Here is a 13,891-nt window from a genome sequence, read left to right as displayed (position 1 = left end):
GTCATCTGTATTTATATTATCGAATTTCTTCGCAAAGGTGTATATGCGACCATCGCGATAATCCTTATCATCCCTTTTTATCTTTCTTAGTTTCTTGTCTTTTAAATACATTTGATGGTTATCAATTACTTTTTTCAAGATCTCATAATTTTTCTCAACTAGATCCCGGTTTTCACAGGCCTCAATTTCTTTCACTACATTTTCTATTTCTACCAAAAGTTTAGCCCCCTTCTCTTCAGCATGTTTAATTAGTATTTGCATCATTACACATGAAGCACCCTCCAAGTTGGTTTCCCAGTCCTTTAATAGTTCTTCACTCAAGTCCTCAAATGTAGGAAAGATTAGGATGCGTAACCCTCTTGGTACTTTTTTCTGGTGGATGTATTTTTGCAAGGTTACTCCATCCCACCATCGTGATAGTTCCTGTCTTCTTAATCTTTCCAATGTTTGGAACAGTGCCTTCAGTCCTCCAGTTTTCGGTGCATTTGGTATATTAGAATTTGTACAAGAGTCTTTCCCAAACAGGTCCTGTGCCATTTCCTCGCGTTTATCGTCAAATTTGGACATATTTGCTGTCTTTCTATGACTGGATGGCTGTTAGTGCTTGCTGGTCCAGGTAGCAATTAAGTATTTGCACGAAAAAGCAGCAGCGGACCTTAAAGTGCCGCACCTAAACTCCAGTTCCAATGAGTCAGTGTTCAAGTAAGTTTGGTATTGTGCTGCCAACCCCGACACCAGCTGCTGTTTGGCGTCGCTGTGCTCTCCAGATCAGTTGAACAGTTTTTTAAATGCTCATGGGGGCGCACCAAAATGAAAGTCCAAGAAGAAATAAGTAGAAAAATGTTCTTTATTTATTTTTATCCAGCTAAAAAGCACATCAATAAAATATGTAGCGAGTTCAGCCAACGCGTTTCACTCCCTACCAAGGAGTTTCTTCAGGGCTGAAAAAACAATAAAAAACAAATATTCCCATCAATTTCCTGCATAGCCAAGTGTATACATATTTTCCCATTTGACATTACATCATATGGAGATTCTTTGTAGAACACTTGTTTCCCTGAAACCAGGTAAAACAAGAGAAGGACACAGTAGCCTAATAACAGGGAAAGACTGATCAGCGAATATTTGTTATTATTTTAAAAGTCCTTTTCTAAACGGTTACTACCACGGAAGGGGGAAGGTTTACATGGAAGACCGTGAAGAAAAGTGCAAAACATCCTAGTTAGAGTATATATGTATGCTGCAATCCCACTATAGTTTTGAAACTCCCCGCAGGGAGAGGTGAGTGTCCCACCGTCAGTAGAGAATAACATATATCTCATTTTACAGTAACATAAACATATATAGATCTAACATCACTATTTCACATTCATGAGTAAGAAACATCTGTATAATATCACTATTTTTCCTTCATGAGTAGGAGAGAATACACCGATAATAACTGCAAACTTATATATCCACTTTCCAAGAGTACAATCCGCAAATATTTGTCTTGTTATACCATGCAGTTTGAAAGAGACTAAAGAATATATGTATATATACATAAATAGCACGTTTGAACACTCTACATCATTTTTTGTCTATTCTCTGAGATTCATATCATAACCTTGCCGTCCCACATTTAAAATAGACCATCCTTCTTTCAACTGTTTCTATTGGATTTTAAACTTGGAGTCGAGAGGGCATGGGGCGGAAATGGTAGCGATAGTTTGAACAGTAACCTCCTATCTGTTGTTAGCAAAGAAGAGTATGGTATCAGGAATATGGTTCTTACCGCTGCAGATCTTTTCGGTGTATTGTGTTTAAGAGTTCCCTCTGTAATCACGCTAGTATTTCGCCAGTCATTTCTTCATTCCGACATGGTTCTATTCAGTATAGAAAACATTGTTTTACACTATGTGTATATTCTATTAGGGTTTTTCTATGATATCATTTGTTTGTTCCCTTGTTGAACATACCTTAAAATTCTTTGTAGTACCTCTCTTCCCTTATCTTCCCACGTTATCACGGACTTTATATATCTTGTCCAAAAAGCGGTTCTGGTACTCCAATGTTTACCCGTCCCTGGCTGTATTTGTTCGAGGTGGGTACAGTGCTAAATGGTAAAAAAGTTAAAAATAGAAACTGAGTCCATCATGTACTCCTATTTAGACAGTATGCTATATGTTTGCGTTTTATGTTATAGGAGCTACCCTGCCGGATAATCCAGAATCATAGTCGCCCGACCTCACAAGTTGAAAAGTATCAGTTGGACAAAGGTACGAAGTATGTCTATAAAGATTCTAATTCTCTCATGCTGTTTCGTATTATCATTGCAGGGGGACACCCTACCCTGTACCATAGTATCACAGAATAACATCGCGTCTCAACCTATGCTACTAATGGAGATCAAAACAAATTCACAGGCTAGACCCCACATTATTCTAACCAGCATGAGAGAGAAGGCAGGTTAAGAGGGGCACTAATCTCCGTGAGTTTACACTAGTTTCCTTCAGTTCTAACAATTAAAAAGTCCCAAAAAGCAGAAGAGAACCCATGGAGGTACCATTATAGTCGACAAACGTTACTTATGTATATAACAAGCACTCACTAGCACTGCTAACCCCTACTCATCCATTGGTTTTTAGTTTTTAAAGCCCAATATGGATGTTCGCTACACTTCTAACCCCGTCTCTCACCTGTACTGGCAGTCGTTCGGTTTCAGCGTCTCGGCATGGCTGGTTCCAGGCTGAGTTCGCCATTCTGGAAACCGCCTTATATTCAAATAGGAGCTAGCCCATTGGTCGATCTATTTACGCCCCCGTAATCGGTTTCAATGGGTGAGCTATTCAGCTTTGGTCGCCATCTTTGAGTGGGCAATTCTACGCGACAATTGTATTGTAACGTGTTACATATATATTTAAAGGATATTAGAACAAGTATTTTATAAGGAGTTGGAAAGCCTTTTTGAGCATTTTTATCGCTTAGTCCAGAGAGTCACTAGTTCGTGCGTGTAGTGTTGCCAAACAGTTAGTAAAGTTATATAATCCTTAATCGTCTAAATTCATGTTGTTACAAGGGTATCTTAGCCTGACCCGTTGGTCACACAGCAATGGCATAATAGTGACCAACAGAACCCTTATATTATATACTAAGTATTGGATGGCGTTTTCACTAGATTGTTCACCGCGTATTCTGCGGGCGCCATCTCAGAAAGGTAAATGGCATACAGTATTCCATTTTTTCAGGTTTTACTCGTACAGTAACAAAGGGTAATTATTGCATTCGAGTGTACTGATTATCTAACAGAACAAGCGCCAGTACATATGATTAGTTCATTTTCAATTAGCAGGGGGGTGGGACATTATGTTTGGCGCAGCCTCCTAAAATGAAGGGGTACACTGTATATTTGGACAGGGTGAGTGTCAAACTACGCAATATTCATATTTGCGTTTGGCGGGCGTTGGCCAGGCCTAGGAAGCAAGTGAGGAGGTAGGGGTAGGATGACAGAGTATCTTACCGGTTGTGCCTAGTAGTATTCTATATGGGAGGGTACAGAAAGGAGGATGTGTCTAGATTGAATTCATATCTGATCGTACAGATGACACAGTCTTATTACACAGTTAGTACTCCCCCTGACAGACTTGGTAAACAAGATGTATACATCACACAATTTTGGTGTAGTTTTGACTCAGAGCAGTACAAGTTATCATGTCACCGGTAGGATGACAGAGTATCTTACCGGTTGTGCCTAGTAGTATTCTATATGGGAGGGTACAGAAAGGAGGATGTGTCTAGATTGAATTCATATCTGATCGTACAGATGACACAGTCTTATTACACAGTTAGTACTCCCCCTGACAGACTTGGTAAACAAGATGTATACATCACACAGTTTTGGTGTAATTTTGACTCAGAGCAGTACAGGTTATCATGTCATCATAAAAAATGGTACATTTCACTATCCAAGTTCATGCCGTATTTTATACTTTGTAGTTTGCATATCCATCTTGCCTCCCGCTGCCTAAGAAGAACCTCCTGATTACCTCCTCTTATAGGCGGTTGTACGTGTTCCAAACCATGGAACCAAAAATCAGGTTTCCCACTATGTTTCTCCCAAAAGTGTTTTGTGTGAACATATCTAGCATCTTTATTCAGAATTGCTCTCCTATTCTCCTGGATTCTTATCCTAAGGTTGCGTTTCGAGCTGCCCACGTATATTAATCCGCAGGTACAGCCCAAGATGTATACCACAAAGGTAGTCGCACAGTTTATGAAGGATAGAATTTCAAAATTTGGTGAGCCATTGAATGCAAAATGCTTAGTTTTGTCTCTGCCATATTCACAGATGTTGCAATCCCTGCATGTAAAGAAACCTTTCGGTTTCTGTGGCAGCCAGTTTGTACTGATGTCTTTGTTTGGTTTCAGATAGCTAGGGCACAGTTGGTTGCGTAGTGTCCTACCTCTGCGGTATGTTACTGATGGATTATTTCTCACATGTAGTTGCAATCCTAGGACCTCTTTTAGGAGATGCCAATTATTTTTTAGGATTTTGAATATACTGCTGTTATGTCTGGTATATTTTGTTATAAATCTGACATCTGCACTTGTTTTCAGTTTTTTACGTGACTTGATTTTAAGAGTTTCGTTCCTAGGGATCTTGCGTGTCCTACTCTCTGCTCTGTGGATGACATCCTTACTGTATCCCCTAGCTTCAAAACGACTCTTAAGTATTTGAAGATTGGTATCAAAGGATTCTGCTTCTGTGCAGTTCCGCTTCAGACGTACCATTTCTCCAAATGGTATGTTCTTAATTGTGGAACTGGCATGTGCACTACTTGCATGCAGAACCGCATTGCAAGCAGTGTCCTTGCGGTAAAGGGTACTTTGGATTTTGTTGTTCCTGATATAGAACTTCAAGTCCAAAAAGTTTATGCTCTCTCTACTATATTCCATCGTGAGTTTCACGTTCATGTAGTTCTTATTTAGGTAACCAAAATAATCCCAAAGATCAACCTCAGATCCGGACCAGAGACAGATGATATCGTCAATGTACCTCCCCCAGAACACGATGTTATTAGTCCAGGGGGAGGCACTCTGGTTCCATGCATGTTCTCTTTCAAATTGTCCCATCAAAAGACAGGCATACGACGGTGCAAATTTGGTCCCCATCGCAGTACCCCTCTTTTGGTGGTACCACATATCTTCAAACAGGAAGTCGTTTTTTGTTAGTACCAGTTCCATCATTTCTAGGACCATTTGGTTCTTATGGAGCAAGTCCGCCCCTTCTCTGTCCAGATAGAATTCACTAGCTTTGAGGCCAATGTCATGTTGGATGGAAGTTTATAGACTTGTAACATCTAGAGTCACAAAAAAGAGATCATTTGACCATTCAAAGTCTTGCAGTTTGTTCAAAATATCTTTGCTATCTTGAATAAAAGATGGTAAGTTTAGAACATGTTTGTTAAGTTTAAGGTCTATATATTCAGATAGTTTCTCAGTAGGTGAGCCTATTCCCGAAATGATGGGACGGCCTGGCGGGAATGGCCCACCTTTGTGTATTTTGGGGAGGATATATATACAGGGAGATCTAGGGTTAGAGACCAGTAGGTAATGGTATTCCTGGTCGCTGAGTAGCCCCATATCTTTCCAATCTAACAGTTTGGAGTTGATTTCGATAGTTAGTAGCCCAATCGGATTGTGTGTCACTTGCTCATAGCAATCTTTGTCCGCCAACTGTCTCTCAATCTCATATGTGTAGTCTTTTCTGTTCATAACCACAATGTTTTCCCCTTTATCGGCCTCCTTGATTACTATATTAGGGTCTTCCCGTAATCTCTTGAGGGCATCTCTTTCCCCTTTAGTAAGGTTAAAGTCCTTAGATCGTTGTTCCCTACTTTCCCTCTCAAGTTTGTATAGGCCGGCAGTGACTCGCTTGTTAAATATATCAATATTTTCATGGTATACGCCGGGGAGAACCTTTGATTTAGGGTGTAATCCACTATCATCAGACATATTTTCTGTAATTCTACATTCAGAGCGGATGGTATCTAAGTCAACTTTCATTTCCTCATTTAGTGTGGTTAGACATTGTAAACCCTTTATTTCAGCGATGGACATACTCACAGGTTCTACTTCAAGCCCCAGGTTCCCAGGTAGTGAGTTACACATAGGTTTGTTGCAAAAAAATTCTTTTAATTTTAGTTGTCGTGTGAATTTAAACAGGTCTACGTGTACATCAGAAAAATCACCGTCCTGAGTAGGACAAAACCCCAAACCTTTACACAACAGTTTCTTTTCATCAGAGTCCAAACATCTATCTGACAAGTTGACTATTCTCAATTCTGACTGATTCTTCATTTCTATGTCATTATTCCTTTCGTTACCATCTATTGCTTCGCTTGTTCTTTTGGTTTGTTCTTCCCCCTGTCTGATCTCCTCACTTGTTCCTCCCCCTCTTCTCTTGTTGGACCTTTGGTGCCTCCTGCCACCTCTCCTTGTCTTTTTTGCTGTTGTGCTTTTCTGGCCTGATTCCCACTTATTCTTAGTTTCTCCATTTCCTTCTGGAAAGTGGAGGGGCCTGCTTCTAAAGGGAGTCCACCTGGGGCTGTTGCACAGGATACACTATCTAGCGAGGAGAGAGAGGTACTGCTCACTGATCTTAACTCCTCACTTTCCTCCCTCGTTCGTTTCCTAGTGGAGTCATCTGTATTTATATTATCGAATTTCTTCGCAAAGGTGTATATGCGACCATCGCGATAATCCTTATCATCCCTTTTTATCTTTCTTAGTTTCTTGTCTTTTAAATACATTTGATGGTTATCAATTACTTTTTTCAAGATCTCATAATTTTTCTCAACTAGATCCCGGTTTTCACAGGCCTCAATTTCTTTCACTACATTTTCTATTTCTACCAAAAGTTTAGCCCCCTTCTCTTCAGCATGTTTAATTAGTATTTGCATCATTACACATGAAGCACCCTCCAAGTTGGTTTCCCAGTCCTTTAATAGTTCTTCACTCAAGTCCTCAAATGTAGGAAAGATTAGGATGCGTAACCCTCTTGGTACTTTTTTCTGGTGGATGTATTTTTGCAAGGTTACTCCATCCCACCATCGTGATAGTTCCTGTCTCCTTAATCTTTCCAATTTTTGGAACAGTGCCTTCAGTCCTCCAGTTTTCGGTGCATTTGGTATATTAGAATTTGTACAAGAGTCTTTCCCAAACAGGTCCTGTGCCATTTCCTCGCGTTTATCGTCAAATTTGGACATATTTGCTGTCTTTCTATGACTGGATGGCTGTTAGTGCTTGCTGGTCCAGGTAGCAATTAAGTATTTGCACGAAAAAGCAGCAGCGGACCTTAAAGTGCCGCACCTAAACTCCAGTTCCAATGAGTCAGTGTTCAAGTAAGTTTGGTATTGTGCTGCCAACCCCGACACCAGCTGCTGTTTGGCGTCGCTGTGCTCTCCAGATCAGTTGAACAGTTTTTTAAATGCTCATGGGGGCGCACCAAAATGAAAGTCCAAGAAGAAATAAGTAGAAAAATGTTCTTTATTTATTTTTATCCAGCTAAAAAGCACATCAATAAAATATGTAGCGAGTTCAGCCAACGCGTTTCACTCCCTACCAAGGAGTTTCTTCAGGGCTGAAAAAACAATAAAAAACAAATATTCCCATCAATTTCCTGCATAGCCAAGTGTATACATATTTTCCCTTTTGACATTACATCATATGGAGATTCTTTGTAGAACACTTGTTTCCCTAAAACCAGGTAAAACAAGAGAAGGACACAGTAGCCTAATAACAGGGAAAGACTGATCAGCGAATATTTGTTATTATTTTAAAAGTCCTTTTCTAAACGGTTACTACCACGGAAGGGGGAAGGTTTACATGGAAGACTGTGAAGAAAAGTGCAAAACATCCTAGTTAGAGTATATATGTATGCTGCAATCCCACTATAGTTTTGAAACTCCCCGCAGGGAGAGGTGAGTGTCCCACCGTCAGTAGAGGATAACACATATCTCATTTTACAGTAACATAAACATATATAGATCTAACATCACTATTTCACATTCATTAGTAAGAAACATCTGTATAATATCACTATTTTTCCTTCATGAGTAGGAGAGAATACACCGATAATAACTGCAAACTTATATATCCACTTTCCAAGAGTACAATCCGCAAATATTTGTCTTGTTATACCATGCAGTTTGAAAGAGACTAAAGAATATATGTATATATACATAAATAGCACGTTTGAACACTCTACATCATTTTTTGTCTATTCTCTGAGATTCATATCATAACCTTGCCGTCCCACATTTAAAATAGACCATCCTTCTTTCAACTGTTTCTATTGGATTTTAAACTTGGAGTCGAGAGGGCATGGGGCGGAAATGGTAGCGATAGTTTGAACAGTAACCTCCTATCTGTTGTTAGCAAAGAAGAGTATGGTATCAGGAATATGGTTCTTACCGCTGCAGATCTTTTCGGTGTATTGTGTTTAAGAGTTCCCTCTGTAATCACGCTAGTATTTCGCCAGTCATTTCTTCATTCCGACATGGTTCTATTCAGTATAGAAAACATTGTTTTACACTATGTGTATATTCTATTAGGGTTTTTCTATGATATCATTTGTTTGTTCCCTTGTTGAACATACCTTAAAATTCTTTGTAGTACCTCTCTTCCCTTATCTTCTCACGTTATCACAGACTTTATATATCTTGTCCAAAAAGCGGTTCTGGTACTCCAATGTTTACCCGTCCCTGGCTGTATTTGTTCGAGGTGGGTACAGTGCTAAATGGTAAAAAAGTTAAAAATAGAAACTGAGTCCATCATGTACTCCTATTTAGACAGTATGCTATATGTTTGCGTTTTATGTTATAGGAGCTACCCTGCCGGATAATCCAGAATCATAGTCGCCCGACCTCACAAGTTGAAAAGTATCAGTTGGACAAAGGTACGAAGTATGTCTATAAAGATTCTAATTCTCTCATGCTGTTTCGTATTATCATTGCAGGGGGACACCCTACCCTGTACCATAGTATCACAGAATAACATCGCGTCTCAACCTATGCTACTAATGGAGATCAAAACAAATTCACAGGCTAGACCCCACATTATTCTAACCAGCATGAGAGAGAAGGCAGGTTAAGAGGGGCACTAATCTCCGTGAGTTTACACTAGTTTCCTTCAGTTTTAACAATTAAAAAGTCCCAAAAAGCAGAAGAGAACCCATGGAGGTACCATTATAGTCGACAAACGTTACTTATGTATATAACAAGCACTCACTAGCACTGCTAACCCCTACTCATCCATTGGTTTTTAGTTTTTAAAGCCCAATATGGATGTTCGCTACACTTCTAACCCCGTCTCTCACCTGTACTGGCAGTCGTTCGGTTTCAGCGTCTCGGCATGGCTGGTTCCAGGCTGAGTTCGCCATTCTGGAAACCGCCTTGTATTCAAATAGGAGCTAGCCCATTGGTCGATCTATTTACGCCCCCGTAATCGGTTTCAATGGGTGAGCTATTCAGCTTTGGTCGCCATCTTTGAGTGGGCAATTCTACGCGACAATTGTATTGTAACGTGTTACATATATATTTAAAGGATATTAGAACAAGTATTTTATAAGGAGTTGGAAAGCCTTTTTGAGCATTTTTATCGCTTAGTCCAGAGAGTCACTAGTTCGTGCGCGTAGTGTTGCCAAACAGTTAGTAAAGTTATATAATCCTTAATCGTCTAAATTCATGTTGTTACAAGGGTATCTTAGCCTGACCCGTTGGTCACACAGCAATGGCATAATAGTGACCAACAGAACCCTTATATTATATACTAAGTATTGGATGGCGTTTTCACTAGATTGTTCACCGCGTATTCTGCGGGCGCCATCTTAGAAAGGTAAATGGCATACAGTATTCCATTTTTTCAGGTTTTACTCGTACAGTAACAAAGGGTAATTATTGCATTCGAGTGTACTGATTATCTAACAGAACAAGCGCCAGTACATATGATTAGTTCATTTTCAATTAGTTAGGGGGGTGGGACATTATGTTTGGCGCAGCCTCCTAAAATGAAGGGGTACACTGTATATTTGGACAGGGTGAGTGTCAAACTACGCAATATTCATATTTGCGTTTGGCGGGCGTTGGCCAGGCCTAGGAAGCAAGTGAGGAGGTAGGGGTAGGATGACAGAGTATCTTACCGGTTGTGCCTAGTAGTATTCTATATGGTAGGGTACAGAAAGGAGGATGTGTCTAGATTGAATTCATATCTGATCGTACAGATGACACAGTCTTATTACACAGTTAGTACTCCCCCTGACAGACTTGGTAAACAAGATGTATACATCACACAATTTTGGTGTAGTTTTGACTCAGAGCAGTACAAGTTATCATGTCACCGGTAGGATGACAGAGTATCTTACCGGTTGTGCCTAGTAGTATTCTATATGGGAGGGTACAGAAAGGAGGATGTGTCTAGATTGAATTCATATCTGATCGTACAGATGACACAGTCTTATTACACAGTTAGTACTCCCCCTGACAGACTTGGTAAACAAGATGTATACATCACACAGTTTTGGTGTAATTTTGACTCAGAGCAGTACAGGTTATCATGTCATCATAAAAAATGGTACATTTCACTATCCAAGTTCATGCCGTATTTTATACTTTGTAGTTTGCATATCCATCTTGCCTCCCGCTGCCTAAGAAGAACCTCCTGATTACCTCCTCTTATAGGCGGTTGTACGTGTTCCAAACCATGGAACCAAAAATCAGGTTTCCCACTATGTTTCTCCCAAAAGTGTTTTGTGTGAACATATCTAGCATCTTTATTCAGAATTGCTCTCCTATTCTCCTGGATTCTTATCCTAAGGTTGCGTTTCGAGCTGCCCACGTATATTAATCCGCAGGTACAGCCCAAGATGTATACCACAAAGGTAGTCGCACAGTTTATGAAGGATAGAATTTCAAAATTTGGTGAGCCATTGAATGCAAAATGCTTAGTTTTGTCTCTGCCATATTCACAGATGTTGCAATCCCTGCATGTAAAGAAACCTTTCGGTTTCTGTGGCAGCCAGTTTGTACTGATGTCTTTGTTTGGTTTCAGATAGCTAGGGCACAGTTGGTTGCGTAGTGTCCTACCTCTGCGGTATGTTACTGATGGATTATTTCTCACATGTAGCTGCAATCCTGGGACCTCTTTTAGGAGATGCCAATTATTTTTTAGGATTTTGAATATACTGCTGTTATGTCTGGTATATTTTGTTATAAATCTGACATCTGCACTTGTTTTCATTTTTTTACGTGACTTGATTTTAAGAGTTTCGTTCCTAGGGATCTTGCGTGTCCTACTCTCTGCTCTGTGGATGACATCCTTACTGTATCCCCTAGCTTCAAAACGACTCTTAAGTATTTGAAGATTGGTATCAAAGGATTCTGCTTCTGTGCAGTTCCGCTTCAGACGTACCATTTCTCCAAATGGTATGTTCTTAATTGTGGAACTGGCATGTGCACTACTTGCATGCAGAACCGCATTGCAAGCAGTGTCCTTGCGGTAAAGGGTACTTTGGATTTTGTTGTTCCTGATATAGAACTTCAAGTCCAAAAAGTTTATGCTCTCTCTACTATATTCCATCGTGAGTTTCACGTTCATGTAGTTCTTATTTAGGTAACCAAAATAATCCCAAAGATCAACCTCAGATCCGGACCAGAGACAGATGATATCGTCAATGTACCTCCCCCAGAACACAATGTTATTAGTCCAGGGGGAGGCACTCTGGTTCCATGCATGTTCTCTTTCAAATTGTCCCATCAAAAGACAGGCATACGACGGTGCAAATTTGGTCCCCATCGCAGTACCCCTCTTTTGGTGGTACCACATATCTTCAAACAGGAAGTAGTTTTTTGTTAGTACCAGTTCCATCATTTCTAGGACCATTTGGTTCTTATGGAGCAAGTCCGCCCCTTCTCTGTCCAGATAGAATTCACTAGCTTTGAGGCCAATGTCATGTTGGATGGAAGTTTATAGACTTGTAACATCTAGAGTCACAAAAAAGAGATCATTTGACCATTCAAAGTCTTGCAGTTTGTTCAAAATATCTTTGCTATCTTGAATAAAAGATGGTAAGTTTAGAACATGTTTGTTAAGTTTAAGGTCTATATATTCAGATAGTTTCTCAGTAGGTGAGCCTATTCCCGAAATGATGGGACGGCCTGGCGGGAATGGCCCACCTTTGTGTATTTTGGGGAGGATATATATACAGGGAGATCTAGGGTTAGAGACCAGTAGGTATTGGTATTCCTGGTCGCTGAGTAGCCCCATATCTTTCCAATCTAACAGTTTGGAGTAGATTTCGATAGTTAGTAGCCCAATCGGATTGTGTGTCACTTGCTCATAGCAATCTTTGTCCGCCAACTGTCTCTCAATCTCATATGTGTAGTCTTTTCTGTTCATAACCACAATGTTTCCCCCTTTATCGGCCTCCTTGATTACTATATTAGGGTCTTCCCGTAATCTCTTGAGGGCATCTCTTTCCCCTTTAGTAAGGTTAAAGTCCTTAGATCGTTGTTCCCTACTTTCCCTCTCAAGTTTGTATAGGCCGGCAGTGACTCGCTCGTTAAATATATCAATATTTTCATGGTATACGCCGGGGAGAAACTTTGATTTAGGGTGTAATCCACTATCATCAGACATATTTTCTGTAATTCTACATTCAGAGCGGATGGTATCTAAGTCAACTTTCATTTCCTCATTTAGTGTGGTTAGACATTGTAAACCCTTTATCTCAGCGATGGACATACTCACAGGTTCTACTTCAAGCCCCAGGTTCCCAGGTAGTGAGTTACACATAGGTTTGTTGCAAAAAAATTCTTTTAATTTTAGTTGTCGTGTGAATTTAAACAGGTCTACGTGTACATCAGAAAAATCACCGTCCTGAGTAGGACAAAACCCCAAACCTTTACACAACAGTTTCTTTTCATCAGAGTCCAAACATCTATCTGACAAGTTGACTATTCTCAATTCTGACTGATTCTTCATTTCTATGTCATTATTCCTTTCGTTACCATCTATTGCTTCGCTTGTTCTTTTGGTTTGTTCTTCCCCCTCTCTGATCTCCTCACTTGTTCCTCCCCCTCTTCTCTTGTTGGACCTTTGGTGCCTCCTGCCACCTCTCCTTGTCTTTTTTGCTGTTGTGCTTTTCTGGCCTGATTCCCACTTATTCTTAGTTTCTCCATTTCCTTCTGGAAAGTGGAGGGGCCTGCTTCTAAAGGGAGTCCACCTGGGGCTGTTGCACAGGATACACTATCTAGCGAGGAGAGAGAGGTACTGCTCACTGATCTTAACTCCTCACTTTCCTCCCTCGTTCGTTTCCTAGTGGAGTCATCTGTATTTATATTATCTAATTTCTTCGCAAAGGTGTATATGCGACCATCGCGATAATCCTTATCATCCCTTTTTATCTTTCTTAGTTTCTTGTCTTTTAAATACATTTGATGGTTATCAATTACTTTTTTCAAGATCTCATAATTTTTCTCAACTAGATCCCGGTTTTCACAGGCCTCAATTTCTTTCACTACATTTTCTATTTCTACCAAAAGTTTAGCCCCCTTCTCTTCAGCATGTTTAATTAGTATTTGCATCATTACACATGAAGCACCCTCCAAGTTGGTTTCCCAGTCCTTTAATAGTTCTTCACTCAAGTCCTCAAATGTAGGAAAGATTAGGATGCGTAACCCTCTTGGTACTTTTTTCTGGTGGATGTATTGTTGCAAGGTTACGCCATCCCACCATCGTGATAGTTCCTGTCTCCTTAATCTTTCCAATTTTTGGAACAGTGCCTTCAGTCCTCCAGTTTTCGGTGCATTTGGTATATTAGAATTTGTACAAGAGTCTTTCCCAAACAGGTCCT

The sequence above is a fragment of the Lissotriton vulgaris genome, chromosome 1_1 (assembly GCF_964263255.1).
Source record: "Lissotriton vulgaris chromosome 1_1, aLisVul1.2, whole genome shotgun sequence".
Classification (NCBI taxonomy): Eukaryota; Metazoa; Chordata; class Amphibia; order Caudata; family Salamandridae; genus Lissotriton; species Lissotriton vulgaris.
Note: the sequence above shows the minus strand (reverse complement) of the source record.